Here is a 5,859-nt window from a genome sequence, read left to right as displayed (position 1 = left end):
AAGCTCAGGTCTTTTCAGGATTATTGTGAAAATTAAATGCTATATAAAATACTTTATAATATTAATTATACATGCATTTAGGGGGGATTTGGGGGGTTTTACTCTGGGAGATTCAGAACTATGATTTTTATCAGTGTAAAGAAGTCTTGGGAGAGCACATGACCTCTTGCCCGCTGCCCTGGGACCCGCCAGTCGTGCTTCTGGAAAAAACACCGAGGCCCAGAGGGTTAAAGTGACGTGGCCAAACACAGCCATTAAGTAGTCCCCAACCCTACATGCAGTCGAGTAAATTTCCTGCTTTATCCCAGATTTAGTGTAGTCATGGCTCGTGGTCCCAAAAAACATCTGAAATGTGTAGCAGCTCCAAAGCACTGGATGCTAGATAAGTTAACAGGAGTTCCAAGACCATCTACAGGTCCCCACAAATTGAAAGAATGTCTCCCCCTCATCATCTTCCTGAGAAACAGGCTCAAGTATGCCCTTACTGGAGATGAAGTAAAGAAGATCTGCATGCAGCGATTCATCAAGATTGATGGCAAGTTCTGCATTGATATCACATATCCTGCTGGTTCTATGGATGTCATTAGTATTGAAAAGACAGGGAAACATTTCTGTTTGGTATATGACACAGAGGGACACTTTGCTGTTCATCGTATCACAACTGAGGAGGCTAAATATAAGTTATGCAAAGTGAGAAAAATCTTTGTGGGTACATCTGGTGACCCATGATGCCCGTACTATCCGTTATCCAGATCCCCTCATCAAAGTGAATGATACAGTTCAGATTGATTTAGAAGATGGAAAAATCACTGATTTCATCAAGTTTGATACTAAAGAAGTCTTGGCATTAAAATTCCCTCTGTCCATTCAGACTGGCAACTGCTAATCTTTTGTACTAAGATATAAAGTGGGTTGCCCAAAGTCACACAGTTAGTATGAATTTGAGAGACTTGAATCCAGGTCTTCTGTTTCCAGGTCAACCTTCTACTAACTGTGCCCCATTACCTCTCATATTTCCGTTATTACAATAAAAAGGAAGTATAGAGAATACATTAAACATGAGTTAGAAATACCATAAATACATTAGTTCTACCCCTGGAAGCAAGGATACAAAAAGAATATATTATTAGAAAAAACTAAAAAGAAAATACAAGGAAAAACCAACCTGTTCTGAATGAAGCACTCAATTTTTCTAAGGAATAGTACTATATTCAGGTTCTTTTAAAGACTTGAATTTGTTTTGTTGTAACACTTTTTTACCCCAAAGGAACTCAAAGCTTCCTCTCCTTTACCTTCATAGATTTTTGTATTTCTTTTAATAAAATTATCATTCTCATAATGTTCTGGAAGAGGTAAGTGTCAGATGGGTATTCTCTCCTCAGCTATGTTGTTTGCCTTTTTATTGAACTCTATAGAGGAAAGCTTCTAATTAAATTATCTATTAAACCTTCTCAGAGTGGCAGGCTCCATCATTTCAGAAACAGCTTTGTGTCAATGTCAAAAGGAAACCACAAAGATACCTAAATAGCATTTGAAAGGGGGAAACAAAATAAATCTTTAAAAGACCAACTTATGGCTCTCCATAAAAAAAAAATCCAGGTTGTAATGGGATCTTCTTGTGTTTCACCAATAGGCAATAGCCACTAGAATTTAAAAGATTATACTGAGTAAATGTCTCTGAGCACAAATGCCCATCAGAAAGTGAAGGTTGAAAAGGTAACGGGTAAGAAGAATGAGGAAAAACTCTAATACCATCCCTCTTAACCTCAACCTAACTCATCATTTAAAAATTGCATTTTCAGCAAAGACAGTACCTCTTATTTTCAGTAAAATTAGCTTATTAGAAAAGCAAATTGACACATTTAGTTTAATCAAAAGACACATTGCTTATACCTTCCTGCTCTTCCCAAGGAAATAAAATTATATTTGATGACCCCTTGGTCAAGTATAAAGTTGAAACTGAGGGAGCTCATGCTGCCCCTAAAAATCATGAAAGGAAAGAACAACAGTTGAAACTGGTGAGTCAGAGAGACCTGGGAATCAGGAAAAGGAAAGGAGGAACTGGAAGAATATAAAAAGAGCTAGGCAAAAAATTAATACAAACACAGTAGGAGCTGAACTGAATAAAGCAACACCAAATAGGATTTGATTCAGAGAAGGACAGGAGTAGACCATGGAAACATGACAGCAAGGTTGTTTTACCTATAGACCTGATCCATGTTTGGAGACCTTGGTTCATGTTTGGGTTTTCACATAGGTTAAACAAGTTAACACCTACTCAATGTCATTTACTTGGTAATGTAAGATCCTTCATGGTTTCAAATATCTTACTTTTAAGATTAGCTCCTAGCTGGCAGCAAATTCCTACCATTAATATTTTCCTAAGATAAATAAAAGTAGGATTATCATATACAGAAGATCATTGCCAAAATGTATATGCTACTTGAATGGTAAAAAAATGGAGAAGGAATAAAATAAAACCATCATCTCACTCTTTTTGGACTGCCTACATCTCTTAATTCAACCTAACATGTGATTAGATTTTGATGTTAACTCATAATTAATTTGCAGCCCACTGAGTCCCTGAAATCTTTTTTTCCACATGCAATACCATCTAACCATGTTTCTTTCATCTTGTAATGATGAAGTTGACTTTTTAACTTGATAATAAGGCAGATCTTTACAGATTAAATTCATTTAATATGTTGGAATTTAAGGTGGGTAAATGGAAAGCCTTGCAGTTGAAATATTATATTTCTAAATTTCTATACAGTCAAAAACATCCAACATTTTAGTTCTTTATTTCAGCTTTGTTAAGTAGTCAAGAAGATAGAGAAATAGGGGACTGAGAACCCAGAGGTTTTAAAAAGACCAAGTATATGAAGTTCTCTTCTAAGGTTTTCTGGAGTAGTTCAAGCCATGCTTACTGTCACCTAGATAAATTTCTGTTTTTACCTTGTTCTATTTGTATGAATGGAGATCAATTGAACTTTCTGCTAAAAGGCAAGTAGGAGTAAAAATGGGAACTGGAGAGCCTGGAAGATTATACTTTGGTGAAGTACAGAACGAATTAGCTCTTCTACCACAGCTCTCAACTTACTAACAAGATGCACCCTTTCTTGAGTTCCTTTCCATTAAAGATATTTCATGATTTTATAAGGTACTCTTTTCAACCTTTAACAACAACATGGTCAGGGCTATCCTACCTTTCTTCTCTTAATATCACCTAGAGTTCCTGTCGTTAGTTATTCTATCTCTAATTTTGAAATGTCCTCAAAGATAATATAGGAATTTCACGGGGCTATGGAAATTTTTTAAGTATGCCATCCATATCCCTTTATCCTAATCATTGATTAAAATGTTAGGCAGAATGGGTCAAACAAATCCTGGAGCATCTCACTGGAGACATATTCCAAATTGGTATTAAACTATTAGTTTCCTCTTTGAATCTGTACATTCAACCAACCCCAAATCTAAGTATATTATTATTTAATCTCCTTCATTTCCATAATAGCATAAAAGACTTTAGCTGATGTTCTACTGAAACTTAGGTAGACAAAAATAGTAATCAATACATTGAACACAGAGAAAACATGCACACCTAAATTGAGACTTAATCATGAATAATGACTGAATCTAAAAACAAAAACGAAAACAATACTGTAAAACAGATCAAAATAAAATTTCTGGGATGTGGCTAAAATAATCCTCTGAAGGAAAAACATACTCTGAAAACATACCATTAACAAAATAGAAATGGTTGTCCAATACATTCTGACCCCATTTTGGGATTTCTTAGTAGTGATTCTGGCATAGTTTGCCATTTTCTTCTCCAGCTCATTTTATTGATGAGGAAACTGAGGCAAACAAAATTAAGTGACTTGACCATGTTCACATAGCTCATAAGAGTTTGAAGTCAGATTTAAACTCAGGAAAATAAGTCTTTCTGACTTGAGGCCTGGAATGCTAACCATTATACTACCTAACTGCCCCAACAAAATAGAAAAGGAAATAGTGGTCAATCAAATGAGTATGTAATTTCTTTTTCTTGATGTTTATTTGTGGATACTGAGTTTCCTTGACCTAGAAGTACAGCAGTCGCTTACAGGATTTATCTGTTGATTAGCAAAGATTTAACCTGCCCCATTTCTGACATGGACCACTTTTACTTAGGGAGCCATGTGGACTCTGCTCTGATGGGTTCACCATTGTGATTTGGACAGTATGAGTTTTCCAATCAGCTTTAATTCTATTTCAGCCCAGAACTCCTTAGCTCCAGAGATTTAGCAACCTTAGGCTTCCAGAAGCAGGATTCCAGATGTATACTATCATTTCTGATTGAGAATACAACTTCAAAAACTAGAACATTAATTTAAAAACTCAAAATAATAACAAAAAGGAAATTTTTAAAAATAGAGGAGAAATAGGTAAAAACAGAAAATAAAGTCAAAAAACACTTTAAATTTTGATTCTTTGAAAAGACTAAAAATACATAAACCATAAAAATACATAAATCTTTAGCTAGTCTAATGAAAAAGAAGAAAAGCAAAAAATTGTCAAAATAAACAATATCAAAAAAATGAAGAAAAAATGAAGTCTTGGCAAACTTTATCTAATCATTTCTTTGATGTATCAGTTTAACAATCCTATCAAAAAAAGAAAAAAAGAAAAGAAAAATACATTAGTCTAGCTCTTGAAGAAGTCATGCCAACTCTTTTTGTTCATAATTTCCTTTCCTAAGACGTTTACTCACCACTGTATTAATGTGTTTTGGAATTTTGTCAGGAATTGAAGTTAAACTCTCTGGCCAATAATTTGCAACTTTATTCTCTTTGCTTTTTTTGAAAAAAAAATTGGGTCAATATCTGCAAATCTCCAGTCCTGTGTTAGTTCCCCTAGTCTTTACAGTCTTTTCAAGGTTGCTGAGTGGATTAGCAATCATATCTGCCAAGTTGTGGATTTAGCCTAAATTTCTAGGCAATCAATTATTTCCATTTCCAGTGTCATTTCCATTTCTTCTAGATTAGGGGCCAGTGATCTATTTAGTTTTCTAGTGAAATTTATGGCCCCCCTTTTCAGTAAAATATTTTTAAATGCATAAAATAAAATATATAGAATGACAAAGGAAACCAATTACATAGAAAAACAACATTAATTCATGGATGCCAAGATAAGAGTTCTGTTCTAGAAGGATATGAAAGACTGTGATATGAATCCAAATACTGTGACTCTACTGTCCTCAATGGTGAAAATATTTGTTATAAAAATCTTAGCATATCTTTTCTCTCATTAATCTGCTGTTTTTCTAGTTTCATCCTTAAATGCTATCAGAATGTTTCTGTTTTGTTGGGTTGCTTACCAAGCTTTTCTTAATCAGGTTTTTCCATTTTATTGCTTCTTGATGTCTTAGATCAGGGCTATCTAACCTTTTTTTCAAAAGATTTTTATGGAAACAATAGACAAAATATTTTGATTAGCCATTTTAGTGAAAACTCTGTTGTAGCTTGGCTTCATTTACTAAAGCATTTAGTAAATTCACAGGAGGGCAGCATAAAATCTCCCTATAGGCAATAGCATTTTGGACAGTCCTGTCTTAGATCACAGTGCTCATCATCGTCTATCATTCTCTTTCATAATATTTTACAAACAGATTTATTCTCCAAACCAGGGCTGTCCAAAATATACCTGCCGACTACAATTTTATATGCCCTCCTTCTGGTTTTACTTTACTAAATGCTTTAGTAAACAAAACTGAGTTACTACAGAACTCTTACTAAAATGACAAATCAAAATATATTGTCTATTGATTCAATCAGAACTTTTAAAAGTAAGGCTGGGCCATCCCACTTTAAACTATTA

At 34.3% G+C, this 5,859-nt stretch overlaps 1 pseudogene; it reads left to right on the top strand.

Moving 5' to 3' along the window:
- Positions 1–321: 321 nt before the first annotated feature.
- On the top strand, positions 322–886 carry LOC141519343 (small ribosomal subunit protein eS4-like; annotated as a pseudogene).
- Positions 887–5,859: the final 4,973 nt, after the last annotated feature.

This window comes from Macrotis lagotis, chromosome 1 (assembly GCF_037893015.1).
Source record: "Macrotis lagotis isolate mMagLag1 chromosome 1, bilby.v1.9.chrom.fasta, whole genome shotgun sequence".
Lineage (NCBI taxonomy): Eukaryota > Metazoa > Chordata > Mammalia > Peramelemorphia > Peramelidae > Macrotis > Macrotis lagotis.
The sequence above is the reverse complement of the archived record's forward strand: the minus strand, read 5'-3'. Positions and strand labels throughout refer to the sequence as shown.